Source organism: Homarus americanus, unplaced genomic scaffold (assembly GCF_018991925.1).
Source record: "Homarus americanus isolate GMGI-L3 unplaced genomic scaffold, GMGI_Hamer_2.0 scaffold42189, whole genome shotgun sequence".
In the NCBI taxonomy this organism is placed as follows: domain Eukaryota; kingdom Metazoa; phylum Arthropoda; class Malacostraca; order Decapoda; family Nephropidae; genus Homarus; species Homarus americanus.
The window spans coordinates 96,326-112,866 of record NW_024722315.1 but is presented as its reverse complement, the minus strand read 5'-3'; the positions used below and the strand labels follow the sequence as shown (position 1 = coordinate 112,866).

The window sequence follows — 16,541 nt, the reverse complement described above, 5'->3', positions numbered from 1 at the left end:
GGGGTGGGGGAGGCTCCTAGGGCCCCCAGGGCTGGTCTACCCCTGCTGTCTATCATGGTGGGGTGGAGGAGGCCTTAGGGCCCCCAGGGCTGGCTCCACCCCTGCTGCCCATCATGGTGGGGTGGGGAGGCCCCTAGGTCTCCCCAGGGCTGGTCAGGGACTTCTCTGCTGTCTATCATGGTGGGGTGGGGAGGCCCTAGGCTCCCCAGGGCTGGTCTACTCCTGCTGTCTATCATGGTGGGTGGGGGAAGTTTCAGGGTCTCCCAGGCTGGTCGACTGCTGTCTACTGGCAGGGGTGGGGAGGTGTCTCCTTAGGGTCTCCCCAGGGGCTGGTCGACTTCTGCTGTCTATCATGGTGGGGTGGGGGGAGGCCCCTAGGGTCTCCCAGGGCTGGTCTACTCCTGCTGTCTATCATGTAGTGGGGGTGGGGAAGTTTTAGGGTCTCCCCAGGCTGGCTCTGACTCTGCTGCTCCATCAAGTGGTGGGGTGGGGAGGCCCTAGGGTCTCCCAGGGCTGGTCTACTCCTGCTGTCTATCATGGTGGGGGTGGGGGAGGGAAGCCTCAGGGTCTCCCCAGGGCTGGCCGACTTCTGCCGTCTATCATGGTGGGGTGGGGAGGCCCTAGGGTCTCCCAGGGCTGGCCCACTCCTGCTGCCCATCAAGGCGGTGGGGTGGGGAGGTTTCTTAGGGCCTCCCAGGGCTGGTCGACTCCCTGCTGTCTATCATGGTGGGTGGGGAGGCCCTAGGGTCTCCCAGGGCTGGCCCACCCTGCTGTCTATCATGGTGGGGTGGGGAGAAACCTCGAGTCCTCCCAGTGGGCTGGCTCGACTTCTGCTCCATCATGGTGGGTGGGGAGGCCCTAGGGTCTCCCCAGGGCTGGCTCACTCCTGCTGTCTATCATGGTGGGGTGGGGAGGCCCTCAGGGTCTCCCAGAGGGCTGGCCCTACCTGCTGTCCATCATGGTGGGGTGGGAGGAGGCCCTAGGGCCCCAGGCTGGGCCCACTCCCTGCTGTCTATCATGGTGGGGTGGGGAAGCCTAGGGTCTCCCAGGCTAGCCGACTTCTCTGCCAGCTCATCATGGTGGGGTAAGTGGGAGGCCCCTAGGTCTCCTGTGGCTGGCCTGCTCCTGCTGTCTATCATGGTGGGGGTGGAGGAGGCCCCTAGGGTCTCCCCAGGGCTGGCCTACTCCTGCTGTCTATCATGCAGGGGTGTGGAGGCCCTAGGTCTCCCAGGGCTGGCCTACTCCTGCTGCTCCATCATGGTTGGGTGGAGGAGGCCCCTGGTCCCCAGGCTGGTCTACTCCCACACCCATCATGGTGGGCAAGTGGGGGAGGGCTCCCAGGGTCCTCCCCAGGGCTGGTCTACTCCCTGCTGTCTATCATGCAGGGGTGGGGTGCCCTAGGGTCTCCCAGGGCTGGTCTACTCCTGCTGTCTATCATGGTGGGGTGGGGGAGGCCTTAGGTCTCCCAGGGCTGGCCTACCCTGCCAAGTTCATCATGGTAAGTGGGGAGGCCCTAGGGTCTCCCCAGGGCTGGCCCACTCCTCTGCTGTCTATCATGGTGGGGTGGGGGAAGCCCTAGGGTCTCCCAGGGCTGGTCTACTCCTGCTGTCTATCATGGTGGGGTGGGGGAAGCTCCTAGGGTCTCCCCAGGCTGGTCTACCCTGCTGTCTATCATGGTGGGGGTGGAGGAGGCCCCAGTTCCCCAGGGGCTGGTCTACCCTGCTGCTCCATCATGGGGTGGGGGAAGTCTTGTGGCCTCCCAGGCCGGTCTACTCCTGCTGTCTATCATGGTGGGGTGGGGAGGCCTCAGGGTCTCCCAGGGCTGGCCCACTTCCCTGCTGCTCCATCATGGTGGGGTGGGGAGGCTCCCTAGGGTCTCCCAGGCTGGCCTGCACCTCTGCTGCCCATCATGGTGGGGGTGGAGGAGGCCCCTAGGTCTCCCCAGGGCTGGCTCCACTCCCTGCTGGCTCCACTGCGGTGGTGCCAGGCTGAGGATACCTTGGAGTAAGGTAACGCCTCATTACCAGCTGTTAAGGTGCAAGTGTGGGGCCTCAATGACACCTGTCCTCCTCCTCCTCCTCCTCCTCCCTCCTCCTCCTCCTTCTTCCTCCCTCCTCCTCCCTCCCCCTCCTCCTTCTTCTACACCCCCTCCTCCTCCTCCTCTTCCTTCTTCTTCTTCTCCTCATCACCCTCCCACTCCCCATCTCATCACCTCCTCTCCTCTCATTCCTCATTACACCTACCTCCTTCTCCTCCTTTCTTCCTCCTTCCTCCTCCTTTCTCCTCCTCCCTCCTCACACTTGGGACTGAGAGGTGGAGGGGGAGGCTGGCACAAGTTCTTGGTCTGGTCTAAAACTCTGTGTTCACTTTAGGGGGTTTTATTAGCTTTTAATGTTTTCATACTTCTGCAAACACGACCAATGGTGTTACCTCCACCAAGAGGTCTTTGGCCACTCTTTAGGAAGCCTCTGGTGTTCCTTCACAAGTTCCTTCAGAAGCCTCTGGTGTTCCTTCACAAGTTCCTTCAGAAGCCTTTGGTGTTCCTTCACAAGTTCCTTCAGAAGTCTTTGGTGTTCCTTCACATGTTCCTTCAGAAGCCTTTGGTGTTCCTTCACAAGGTCCTTCAGAAGCCTTTGGTGTTCCTTCAGGATATTTGGTGTTCCTTGAGAAGCCTTTGATGTTCCTTCACAAGGTCCTTCAGAAGCCTTTGGTGTTCCTTCACAAGTTCCTTCAGAAGCCTCTGGTGTTCCTTCACAAGTTCCTTCAGAAGCCTCTGTGTTCCTTCAGAAGTCTGGTGTTCCTTCAACAAGTTCCTTCAGAAGTCTTTGGTGTTCCTTCACATGTTCCTTCAGAAGCCTTTGGTGTTCCTTCACAAGGTCCTTCAGAAGCCTTTGGTGTTCCTTCAGGATATTTGGTGTTCCTTGAGAAGCCTTTGATGTTCCTTCACAAGGTCCTTCAGAAGCCTTTGGTGTTCCTTCACAAGTTCCTTCAGGATCATTTGGTGTTCCTTCAGGATATTTGGTGTTCCTTGAGAAGCCTTTGATGTTCCTTCACAAGTTCCTTCAGGAGCCTTTGGTGTTCCTTCACAATTTCCATCAGAAGCCTTTGGTGTTCCTTCACAAATTCCTTCAGAAGCCTTTGGTGTTCCTTCACAAGTTCCTTCAGGAGCCTTTGGTGTTCCTTCACAAGTTCCTTCAGGATCATTTGGTGTTCCTTCAGGATATTTGGTGTTCCTTGAGAAGCCTTTGATGTTCCTTCACAAGTTCCTTCAGGAGCCTTTGGTGTTCCTTTACAAATTCCTTCAGAAGCCTTTGGTGTTCCTTCACAAGTTCCTTCAGGAGCCTTTGGTGTTCCTTAAAGTTCCTTCAGAAGCCTTTGGTGTTCCTTAAGTTCCTTCAGAAGCCTTTGGTGTTCCTTCACAAGTTCCTTCACAAATATTTGGTGCTCATTCAAGTTCCTTCACAAATATTTGATGTTCCTTCTAAGTGCCTTCAAGAGCCTTTGGTGTTCCTTCTAAAATTACTTCAGAAATATTTGGTGTTCCTTCACAAGCTCCTTGAGAAGCCTTTGGTGTTCCTTCAAATTCCTTCAGAAATCTTTGGTGTTCCTTCACAAGTTCCTTCAGAAGCCTTGGGTGTTCCTACAAGCTCCTTTAGGAGCCTTTGGTGTTCCTTCACAAGTTCCTTCAAAGCCTTTGATGTTCCTTACAAATTCCTAGAAATCTTTGGTGTTCCTTCAAAGTTCCTTAGAAGCCTTTGGTGTTCCTTCACAAGTTCCTTCAGGAGCCTTTGGTGTTCCTTCACAGGTTCCTTCCAGAAGCCTTTGGGTGTTCCTTCACAAGTTCCTTCAGAAGCCTTTGGTATTCCTCAAATTCCTTCAAAAATATTTGGTGTTCCTTCACAAGTTCCTTCAAAGCCTTTGGTGTTCCTTCACAAATTCCTTCAGAAATCTTTGGTGCTCCTTCAGATCCTTCAGGAGCCTTTGGTGTTCCTTCACAAGTTCCTTCAAAATCTTTGGTGCTCCTTCACAAGTACCTTCAGGAGCCTTTGGTGTTCCTTCATAAATTCCTTCAGAAATATTTGGTGTTCCTTCACAAGTTCCCTGAGACGCCTTTGGTGTTCCTTCACAAATTCCTTCACAAATCTTTGGTGTTCCTTCACAAGTTCCTTTTAGGAGCCCTTGGTGTTACTTCACAAGTTCCTTCTGAAGCTGTTCCTCACAAGTTCCTTCAGAAGCCTTTGTTCACCTTCTCAAGTTCCTTCTGAAGGCTTTGGTGTTCCTTCACAAGTTCCTTCGAAGCCTTTGGTGTTCCTTCACAAATTCCTTCAGAAATCTTTGGTGTTCCTTCACAAGTTCCTTTCAGGAGCCTTTGGTGTTCCTTCAAGTTCCTTCAGAAGCTAGTGTACCTTCACAAGTTCCTTCTGAAGGCTTTGGTGTTCCTCACAAGTTCCTTCAGAAGCCTTTGGTGTTCCTTCACAAATTCCTTCAGAAATCTTTGGTGTTCCTTCACGATTCCTTCAAGCCTTTGGTTCCTTCACAAATTCCTTTAGAAGCCTTTGGTGTTCCTTCACAAATTCCTTGAAATCTTTGGTGTTCCCTTCTAGGTTCCTTTTAGGGCCTTTGGGTTCCTTCACAAGTTCCTTCAGAAATATTTGGTGTTCCTTCACAAAATCCTTGAAGCCTTTGGTGTTCCTTCACAGGTTCATTCAGGAGCCTTTGGTATTCCTTCACATGGTCCTTCAGAAGCCTTTGGTGTTCCTTCACAAGGATTCATTCAGGAGCCTTTGTTGTTCCTTCACATGGTCCTTCAGAGGCCTTTGGTGTTCCTTCACAAGTTCCTTCAGAAGCCTTTGGTGTTCCTTCACAAGTTCCTTCAGGGCCTGGTGTTCCTTCACAAGTCCTTAGAAGCCTTTGGTGTTCCTTCATGGTCCTTCAGAAGCCTTTGGTGTTCCTTCTAAGTTCCTTTAGAAGCCTTTGGTGTTCCTTCTAAGTTCCTTCAGGAGCTTTGGTGTTCCTTCTCAGAGTTCCTTTTAGGAGCCTTTGGTGTTCCTTCACAAGTTCCTTCAAGAAGCCTTTGGTGTTCCTTCACAAGTACCTTCAAAGCCTTTGGTGTTCCTTCACAAGTTCCTTCAAGCCTTTGGTGTTCTTTCACAAGTTCCTTGAGAAGCCTTTGGTGTTCCTTCTAGGTTCCTTCAGAAGCCTTTGGTGTTCCTTCACAAGTTCCTGCAGAAGCCTTTGTTGGTCCTTCACAAGTTCCTTCAGACCTTTGGTGTTCCTTTAGGTTTCTGCAGAAGCCTTTGGTGTTCCTTCACAAGTTCCTTTTAGGAGCCTTTGGTGTTCATTTACAAGTTCCTTTTAGGAGCCTTTCGTGTTCACAAGTTCCTTCAGGAAGCCTTTGGTGTTCCTACAAGTTCCTTCAGAAGCCTTTGGTGTTCCTTCACAAGTTCCTGCAGAAGCCTTTGTGTTCCTTCACAAGTTCCTTTTTAGGAGCTGGTGTTCCTTTACAAGTTCCTTCAGAAGCCTTTTGGTGTTCCTTCACAAATTCCTTCAAAAATCTTTGGTGCTCCTTCACAAGTACCTTCAGGAGCCTTTGGTGTTCTTCTAGGGTTCCTTCACAAATCTTTGGTGCTCCTTCACAAGTACCTTCAGGGCCTTTGGTGTTCCTTCTAAATTCCTTAGAAATATTTGGTGTTTCCTTCTAAGTTCCTAAGAAGCCTTTGGTTCCTTCACAAATTCCTTCACAAATCTTTGGTGTTCCTTCACAAGTTCCTTTTAGGAGCCCTTGGTGTTACTTCACAAGTTCCTTCTGAAGGCTTCGGTGTTCCTTCAAAGTTCCTTCAGAAGCCTTTAGTGTACCTTCACAAGTTCCTTCTGAAGGCTTTTGTTCCTTCACAAGTTCCTTCAGAAGCCTTTGGTGTTCCTTCACAAATTCCTTCAGAAATCTTTGGTGTTCCTTCACAAGTTCTTTCAGGAGCCTTTGGTGTTCCTTCAAGTTCCTTCAGAAGCCTTTGAGTGTACCTTCTAAGTTCCTTCTGAAAGGCTTTGGTGACCTTCACAAGTTCCTTCAGAAGCCTTTGGTGTTCCTTCACTAAATTCCTTCAGAAATCTTTGGTGTTCCTTCACAAGTTCCTTCCAGAAGCCTTTGGTGTTCCTTCACAAATTCCTTCAGAAGCCTTTGGTGTTCCTTCTAAATTCCTTAGAAATCTTTGTGTTCCTTCACAAGTTCCTTTTAGGAGCCTTTGGTGTTCCTTCGCAAGTTCCTTCAGAAATATTTGGTGTTCCTTCACAAAAATCCTTCGAAGCCTTTGGTGTTCCTTCACAAGTTCATTCCGGGAGCCTTTGGTATTCCTTCATGGTCCTTCAAAGCCTTTGGTGTTCCTTCCAAGTTCATTCAGGAGCCTTTGGTGTTCCTTCATAGTCCTTCAGAGGCCTTTGGTGTTCCTTCTAAGTTCCTTCGAAGCCTTTGGTGTTCCTTACAAGTTCCTTCCAGGAGCTGGTGTTCCTTCACAAAAGGTCGTTCAGAAGCCTTTGGTGTTCCTTCACATGGTCTTCAGAAGCCTTTGGTGTTCCTTCTGAAGTTCCTTTAGAAGCCTTTGGTGTTCCTTCTAGTTCATTCAGGAGCTTTTGGTGTTCCTTCACAAGTTCCTTTTGGAGCCTTTGGTGTTCCTTCTGAGATTCCTTCAGAAGCCTTTGGTGTTCCTTCACAAGTACCTTCAGAAGCCTTTGGTGTTCCTTCACAAGTTCCTTCAAAGAGCTGGTGTTCTTTCACAAGTTCCTTGAGAAGCCTTTGGTGTTCCTTCACAAGTTCCTTCAGAAGCCTTTGGTGTTCCTTCTGTTCCTGCAGAAGCCTTTGGTGTTTCCTTCACAGTTCCTTCAAGAACCTTTGGTGTTCCTTCACAAGTTCCTGCAGAAGCCTTTGGTGTTCCTTCACAAGTTCCTTTTAGGAGCCTTTGGTGTTCATTACAGGTTCCTTTTAGGGCCTTTCGTGTTCCTTCAAGTTCCTTCAAAGCCTTTGGTGTTCCTTCACAAGTTCTTCAAGAAGCCTTTGGTGTTCCTTCTCAGTTCCTGCAGAAGCCTTTGGTGTTCCTACAAGTTCCTTTTAAGGCCTTTGGTGTTCCTTTACAAGTTCCTTTTAGGAGCCTTTGGTGTTCCTTCACAAGTTCCTTTAGGAGCCTTTGGTGTTCCTTCACAAATTCCTTCAGTAACCTTTGTTCCATCGCAAGTTCTTTTAGGAGCCTTTGGTGTTCCATCACAAGTTCCTTTTAGGAGCCTTTGGTGTTACTTCAGAAATATTTTGTGTTCCTTTACAAGTTCCTTCAGAAATATTTGGTGTTCCTTCTACAAGTTCCTTCAGAAGCCTTTGGTGTTCCTTCACAAGTTCATTCAGGGCCTTTGTTTCTTCATGGTCCTTCAAGCCTTTGGTGTTCCTTCACAAGTTCCTTCAAGCCTTTGGTGTTCTTTCAAGTTCCTTCAGGAGCCTTTGGTGTTCCTTCACATGGTCCTTCAGAGGCCTTTGGTGTTCCTTCAAAGTTCTTCAGAAGCCTTTGGTGTTCCTTCAAAGTTCCTTCAGAAGCCTTTGGTGTTCCTTCACAAGTTCCTTCAGGGCCTTTGGTGTTCCTTCACGGTCCTTCAAAGCCTTTGGTGTTCCTTCACATGGTCCTTCAAAGCCTTTGGTGTTCCTTCACGAATTCCTCCAAGGCCTTTGGTGTTCCTTCACAAGTTCCTTCAGAAGCCTTTGGTGTTCCTTCACAAGTTCCTTCAGGAGCCTTTGGTGTTCCTTCTAGCTCCTTCAGGAGCCTTTGTTGTTCTTCTGGATTCCTCCAGAAGCCTTTGGTGTTCCTTCACAAGTTCCTTCAAAAGCCTTTGGTGTTCCTTCACAAGTTCCTTCAGAAGCCTTTGGTGTTCCTTCACAAGTTCCTTCAAGGCCTTTGTGTTCCTTCAAGTTCCTTCAGAAGCTGGTGTTCCTTCACAAGTTCCTTAGAAGCCTTTGGTGTTCCTTCTGAAAGTTCCTCCAGAAGCCTTTGGTGTTCCTTCACAAGTTCCTTCAGGAGCCTTGGTGTTCCTTCAAAGTTCCTTCAGGAGCGCCGTTTTTCCTTCACAGGTTCCTCAGAAGCCTTTGGTGTTCCTTCAAGTTCCTTCAAAGCCTTTGGTGTTCCTTCACAAGTTCCTTCAGGAGCCTTTGGTGTTCCTTCACAAGTTCCTTCAGAAGCCTTTGGTGTTTCTTACAAGTTCCTTCAGAAGCCTTTGGTGTTCCTTCCAGGTTCTTGGGAGCCTTTGTGTTCCTTCACAAGCTCCTTCAGGAGCCTTTGTTGTTCCTTCACAAGTTCCTCCAGCCTTTGGTGTCCTTCACAAGTTCCTTCAGAAGCCTGGTGTTCCTTCAAGTTCCTTCAGAGCCTTTGGTGTTCCTTCACAAGTTCCTTCAGGAGCCTTTGGTGTTCCTTCTGGAATTCCTTCAGAAGCCTTTGGTGTTCCTTCACAAGTTCCTTCAGAAGCCTTTGGTGTTCCTTCACAAGTTCCTTCAGGATCATTTGGTGTTCCTTCAGGATATTTGGTGTTCCTTGAGAAGCCTTTGATGTTCCTTCACAAGTTCCTTCAGGAGCCTTTGGTGTTCCTTCACAATTTCCATCAGAAGCCTTTGGTGTTCCTTCACAAATTCCTTCAGAAGCCTTTGGTGTTCCTTCACAAGTTCCTTCAGGAGCCTTTGGTGTTCCTTCACAAGTTCCTTCAGGATCATTTGGTGTTCCTTCACAAGTTCCTTCAGGAGCCTTTGGTATTTCCTTCACAACTTAATGTAGCTTTTGTTTACATCAGAATACTTTTCTTCACATTTTTCACACCTTTGAAGACTTGTTTATTACATTACACAGCCTTTGGTCACTCTAGACACCTGAGCTGACACTAAACACTTAGGTCAACATTTCCAGAAGACTTTAGTCGTATCTTGGAGAGTTTTGGTCAGTTCCAGTACTCTCTCGTGGCTCTCGGGACGTTACTAGTGCCACTTTCTCATTACGTCGTCAGCTTTTTTGGCTTAGATAATACTGGTACTTATAAATTACTTAAATATACTTATATAATACTTGTATATATAAGAAACTTAATATTTCAACGCTACAGTAATCTTTTCTTAACTTCCAAAATTATGTTAACATCATCATCTGTGTGTGTGTGTGTGTGTGTGTGTGTGTGTGTCTGTGTGTATGTGTGTGTGTGTGTGTTCAGAAGATTTCCTCCTGATTCACACAAACTTTTTCTCACAAATACAGAAAATATATTAATCGGCCTCACGAGACTTTTGACTGAATCTTTGATAACTTCCATAAGGTTTCTGAACACTCTCAAAGGCCTTGTATTACAGCCTTTAAGACTGGTCACTCATAAGATATGTCTGGTTACTCAAGATATGTCTGGTCACTCATAAGATATGTCTGGTTACTCAAGATAAGTCTGGTTACTCATAAGATATGTCTGGTCACTCATAAGATATGTCTGGTCACTCATAAGATATGTCTGGTCACTCATAAGATATGTCTGGTTACTCATAAGATATATCTGGTCACTCATAAGATATGTCTGGTCACTCATAAGATATATCTGGTCACTCATAAGATATGGCTGGTTACTCATAAGATATATCTGGTCACTCATAAGATATGTCTGGTTACTCATATGATATATCTTGGTCACTCATAAGATATATCTGGTCACTCATAAGATATGGCTGGTTACTCATAAGATATATCTGGTCACTCATAAGATATGTCTGGTTACTCATATGATATATCTGGTCACTCATAAGATATGTCTGGTTACTCATAAGATATATCTGGTCACTCATAAGATATGTCTGGTCACTCATAAGATATGTCTGGTCACTCATAAGATATGTCTGGTCACTCATAAGATATGTCTGGTCACTCATAAGATATGTCTGGTCACTCATAAGATATGTCTGGTTACTCATAAGATATGTCTGGTCACTCATAAGATATGTCTGGTCACTCATAAGATATGTCTGGTCACTCATAAGATATGTCTGGTCACTCATAAGATATGTCTGGTCACTCATAAGATATGTCTAGTCCTCCTAAGATGCTTGTCTAGTCACTCCATAAGATATATCCTGGTCACTCATGCAAGATATGTCTAGTCCTCCCTTAAGATATATCGAGTCCTCACAAGATATGTCTAGTCACTCCTCCAGATGTATCTGGTCCTCCTCAAAAGATATATCTGGTCCTCCACTACCGAATGCCTGGTCACTCACTCAGGGATATGTCTGGTCACTCCTCAAGATATATCCTGGTCACTCACTCGAGATATATTACTGGTCACTCACCTACAAGATATGTCTGGTCACTCACACAAGATATATCTGGTCACTCCTCAAGATATATCTGGTCACTCACTCAAGATATGTCTATTCACTCCTCCAAATCTTTGGGAAACCTTCATTGAACTATTCGTGTTCTTCCTAACCTTATGTGTGTGTGTGTGCGCGCGCAGGTGTGTGTGTGTGTGTGTGCGTGTGCGTGTGTGTGTGTGTGTGTGTGCGCAGTGTGTGCAGGTGTGTGTGTGTGTGTGTGTAATAAAAATCCAACACAGAATCTTATATTGGACGAAAACTTTGTACCAATATTCCTCTTTCTTAGATGACTCTTAAGTTGTCATATTGGATTTGTAAAGCTGTAGAACCTATCTCACGGGCAGCTTAAATCCTCCAGGAGTGTTAGAACCTATCTCACTGGCAGCTTAAATCCTCCAGGAGTGTTAGAACCTATCTCATGGGCAGCTTAAATCCTCCAGGAGTGTTAGAACCTATCTCACGGGCAGCTTAAATCCTCCAGGAGTGTTAGAACCTATCTCACGGGCAGCTTAAATCCTCCAGGAGTGTTAGAACCTATCTCACGGGCAGCTTAATTCCTCCAGGAGTGTTAGAACCTATCTCACGGGCAGCTTAAATCCTCCAGGAGTGTTAGAACCTATCTCACGGGCAGCTTAAATCCTCCAGGAGTGTTAGAACCTATCTCACGGGCAGCTTAAATCCTCCAGGAGTGTTAGAACCTATCTCATGGGCAATTTAAACCCCCAAGGAGTGTTAGAACCTATCTCATGGGCAACTGGGAGTTTGAACCTATCTCATGGACAGTTTAAACCCCCAAGGAGTGTTAGAACCTATCTCATGGGTATCTTAAATCCCCACGTAATGTTTATGATTCTTTCTTGTGTTTCGAACTCACTGACTTTGTTGAGGTTCAAGTCGTCAGGAGGGTAACAATGCATGGTTCAGTTGGTGTTCATTCGCTGCTCAAAGGTTGAAGTTGTTAGTCTTCTCAAATTGTTAATAACCACAAGTTGTAAGTCGTCTAAGTTGTTAAATCATCTCAAGCTGTTAATAATACTAAGTTGTTTTAATTATCACAAGTTGTTAATAATAATAAGTTGTTTTAATTGTCACAAGTTGTTATTCATCTCTTTAATTTACCTCAATTGAGCAAAACTTTGATTCGTTAATTCCTCGTGAGTCAGGTTTCGAACTTCAGGTCATGTGGGAGTTTGTCTTGAACCTTCACTCCCAACCACAGTATATAAACGCTTGAGAAAGAGTTTGGACATTTATAAAAGAAATACTTCACTTTGTATACAATTTCATGACTGAGATTAGAGAGTCTATCATGACCGAATCTGTGTGGTAAAGGTGTCATAACCGAGCAACAATACTCTGCTGTGTCTGAGGTCACCATGTGTGTGTGTTGTAACTAAACACTCCTCCACATCCTCCTCACTAAAACGGATCTGAATCTGTGTTTTAAAAGGTTCTGAATCTGTGTTTTAAAAGGTTCTGAATCTGTGTTTTAAAAGGTTCTGAATCTTCTCCGAAAGTTTACTAATTAGAAAAGTCATTAATCCAAAAATCCTGGGAAGTGCAGTGAGTCACTTCAGTTCTTTGTTCCGAAGGTTAGGTTAGGTTAGGTTAGGTTAGATCAGATTAGTTTAGGTTTGTCTTAGCTCGGTTAGGTTAGGTTAGATTATTTGAAGATTGGTTAGATTACGTTATTGTAGGTATTGTTAGGTTAGGTTGTTAATGAAGCTTCGGACTGATGACCATTCGGACCAACGAGGCTTCGGACCAGCGAGCCTTGGTTGGTAACATAATCCTGTAACCCAGTGAATACCCTCAGCTGTGATGGTGTTACCCCTCTTGGTTAACCTGAACCCTTGATACTGCGGGTCGAAGCTTCACTCGCTCTCCCTCCTGACCACCTGCCAACACTTCGAGGTATTACGTGTGTTTCACTTGTTTCAGGGTCAGCCCAACGCGACTACACGTCCCAGTCCAATAGAGGTATCTGATCCTTCTTGTTCTTTGCCCGTTAACGCTGTAGCTGCATCACTAACTCGACATAAAAATTTTAGTGCTTCTTCCAAAATTTAAAAAATAATATTAATATCCATAAATTCGCTTCGGGTCTCTCTCAGTGACTGGAACAGTAGTGTCGAAGCTTGAGCTCGGCTCCTCCTAAGATCCGTCTGCTAAATTTCAGTTTTATTTCTTTCTTCAAATGTTTTTTTTTCTGTATTTGTTTTTTTTTAAACAATCCCCGCATTATTATTCCTTCCATTTCTTTTATGTTTCCTCCTTGGTGGCCGTGTAGCAGCCAGGGTCAAGTTGTCAACGATTCTTAAGTCAGTCTTATTGAAGCTGAGACTCACTCTAGCAACGACACAAAGATGGCGTCGACAGTGCATTGAGCCTATTACTAGATGTGTTCTCTCTGCCTCAGGTACTGGACGAGGAAGATGTTGACACTTATGAACCTTTGAGAATCTTAAACTCACACAAGCTGGCTGGTTAAGTCAGGTTGTCCGGGGTTCCAGATTCTTAAATGTTCCTTTGGTCATTTTCCCTTCTATCTGGGGTTAAGAGACCGGATCTACAGTAGTTGAATTATAGTCCCAGTGATATTGTCAAGTCATGGGTTAAGTGAGCCAGACAGATGTATCCTCAAACCTCCAGTTAAAGAAGAAGCTTAGCCTACGACCCTCTCAGTACCTGGGGCAAGAAGTTCAAAGGTTCATTTGTTTTATCCCCCAAGTGGAGATGTTGAAGGTATCCGAGTGACTCAGTTTAACTACGACGTAATAATGGCTTCAAAAATGCACTGAGACTATACTGTCACTAGATACGTTCTCCTTTAGCTCCGGTAAGGGAGACAAAGTGAACGTAGGAGTTTTCTGGTATAAGGTTCTGGTGGCAGTCCTTACAGTGCTGATGTCATGAAGAACCGCTTAGAGATTCACACAAGAGTCCTGAGGTTGAGAGAGTGGAGGTATTGCTCATGGTTCTGGTTCACAAAGGTTCTACGATGAATCTTCCTCGTAAGTTGACTTGAGACAAAAATTACACCAAGAAATAGACTTTACCTGAGCCAGACACGTTCACTTAGCACCAGTTACTAGACAAGGTACTGAATTTTTGCCAAACAATTCCATACATTTATTTTGTCTGGTGTGAAATGAATGTATCCAGTTAAGGTAGAGTTTTAATATAATTATGAAGTTAGCTTTTATGTTTTATATTTAGTGAATCTATTACTTGCTTCCTTACACTTTTAGTTAAGAGGAAATCATCGTACGAACCTCTGTGAATCTGGTTTCTGGTAATATTACGAACTCTTGCCTCCAAAACTGTATTCCAATGGACGCACTTCTCCACATGTCACGTTCGAGTGGGAGAAATATTTGACGATATATTTTGCTTTAAACTAAATCTCACAAGTTATTATTTCTATTTATTAAAGAATATTGTCTGGGATATGAAAGTCAATAGCTGTAATTTAACTAAGAATAATACGCTACATAAATATTTGAACGCTCGTTAAGTTTATCACAGCTAATCAGACGTCGATATTGTTGCCGTTACCTTCAGCGGTCAGCTTCACCATCGCGCGTTTGTTAGGTTTTGTCTTCAGTGACGCTATCCTCCCTACGATTGAGCTGTTAGACCCTAGTGTTCACCCTCCTCATCAATGAAGTTGTTAACCTACACTGGTCATCCTCCCCTTGTTTGAGCTGTTAGAGTCAGCGGTCAGTATCCCTCCATGATGAAGCCATTACCGCCATCGGCCACCCTCCTTTGTTTTGAGCTGTAGACTTTTGGTGGCCTCGGATTTCCCGTGTTTACGCTTTTAGCTCCTCTAATTACCCTCCCCGTGTTTATGCTGTTAGTTCCTCTAATCACCTTCCCCGTGTTTATGCTCTTACCTCCTGTATTCAGCCCCCCCCTCCCCCGTGTAAGAGCTGTTCACTCCAACGTTTAACCTCCCCACGATTAAGCTGTTAACTTCAGTAATTATCCGCCCGTTGCCGTAGCTGTTAGTTCCAGCAGCCGCCCTTCCTCCCCATTATGTTAATTACCTGCCTGACTGCATGTTCGTTTGTTTATTTGTCTGCTTGCCTACGGGATCCACCTGTGCACGCCCCTACCTGCCTGCTCACCTGCCATGCTCTCACACCTCCATAAACTCCACCAAACACTTTATTAAATCAATTATCTAATTCTTTTGTAAATATTGTAGAAATACTTTGTTTATTATATGTGTGGGTGTAGATGGTGTGTATGTGTGGGTGTAGATGGTGTGTATGTGTGGGTGTAGATGGTGTGTATGTGTGGGTGTAGATGGTGTGTATGTGTGGGTGTAGATGGTGTGTATGAGTGGGTGTAGATGGTGTGTATGAGTGGGTGTAGATGGTGTGTATGAGTGGGTGTAGATGGTGTGTATGTGTGGGTGTAGATGGGGTGTATGTGTGGGTGTAGATGTGTGTATGTGTGGGTGTAGATGGGGTGTATGTGTGGGTGTAGATGTGTATGTGTGGGTGTAGATGGTGTGTATGTGTGGGTGTAGATGGGTGTATGTGTGGGTGTAGATGGGGTGTATGTGTGGGTGTAGATGGTTATGTGGGTGTAGATGGTGTATGAGTGGGTGTGTAGATGGGGTGTATGTGTGTGTGTGTGGGGTGTAGATGGTGTGTGTGTATGTGGGTGTAGATGGTGTGTATGTGTGGGTGTAGATGGGGTAAGTGTGTGTAGATGGTGTGTATGAGTGGGAGTGTAGATGGGTGTATGTGTGTGATGGTGTGTATGTGGGTGTAGATGGTGTATGTGTAGATGGTGTATGTGTGGGGTGTAGATGGTGTGTATGAGTGGAGTAGATGGGGTGTATGTGTGGGTGTAGATGGTGTGTGTGTGTGTGGGGTGTAGATGGTGTGTATGTGTGGGTGTAGATGGTGGGTATGTGGGGTGATGGGGTGTATGTGTGGGTGTAGATGGAGGTATGTGTAAGTGTAGATGGAGTGTATGTGTGGGGTGTAGATGAGGGTATGTGTGGGTGTAGATGGTGTGTATGAGTGGGGTGTAGATTACTGAGGCATGTGTGTGGGTGTAGATGGGAGTATGTGTGGGTAGATGGTGTGTATGAGTGTGATTGAGTGTATGTGGGTGTAGATTGAGGTATGTGTGTGGGTGTAGAAGGGGTGTGTAGATGGAGTGTATGTGTGGGTGTAGATGGTGTGTGGGTGACTGAGGCGTGGGGTGTAGATGAGGTATGTGTGGGTGTAGATGGTGTGTATGTGGGTGTAGATTGAGTGTATGTGGGTGTAGATGGAGTGTATGTGTGGGTGTAGATGGTGTGTATGTGTGGGTGTAGATGGTGTGTATGTGTGGATGTAGATGGAGTGTATGTGTGAGTGTAGATGGAGTGTATGAGTTGGTGTAGATGGAGTGTATGTGTGGGTGTAGATGGGGTGTATGTGTGGGTGTAGATGGTGTGTATGTGTGGGTGTAGATGGTGTGTATGTGTGGGTGTAGATGGTGTGTATGTGTGGATGTAGATGGAGTGTATGTGTGGGTGTAGATGGTGTGTGGGTGTAGTAATGTATATTTGGGTGTATCAATTTAGCCGGTGTAGGGTGTGACTGTGTGTACTGTACTGACACACACACACACACACACACACACACACACACAGACACACACACAGAAAAGAAAAGGAGAAGCCAGACAGAGGTATAGACAGGAAGAGAGACAGATAGACAGAGGAAGACAGACACACATAGTAACAGACAGACAGACAGACAGACAGACAGACAGACGAAGTTAAAATCTCAAGACTAAATGACTCACTAAGGAGGAGATTATGGAAAGAGTCTTACATGGACGAGAGAGATGTTGTGTCCATTAGCGGGTCTTTTGGGGAGACTAACACACGTGATAAGGAGAGATAGAGAGAGATAGAGAGAGAGATACTGAGAGATAGTGAAGGGATCTCGTAATTAATCAGAATGAGAAAATAAATGGGCTCCTAATATTGCAGTTGGGGGAAGGGAAGGCTGTCGAGTGCAGTGTCCGGAATGGGTCGTCCAGGCATATGAGATCTATTAACACTTATCATTGGAAGAGGCTAATTGAAGTACTCTGTCGGAGGGGAGATGGGGAGGGTAGAGGGGAGATGGGGAGGGGAGGTGGGTAGGGGAGGGGATGA

The 16,541-nt window shown here is 46.1% G+C and overlaps 1 pseudogene; it reads left to right on the top strand.

Moving 5' to 3' along the window:
* Nucleotides 1–16,541, top strand: part of LOC121862711 — a 77,189-nt pseudogene that overhangs the window by 10,724 nt on the left and 49,924 nt on the right.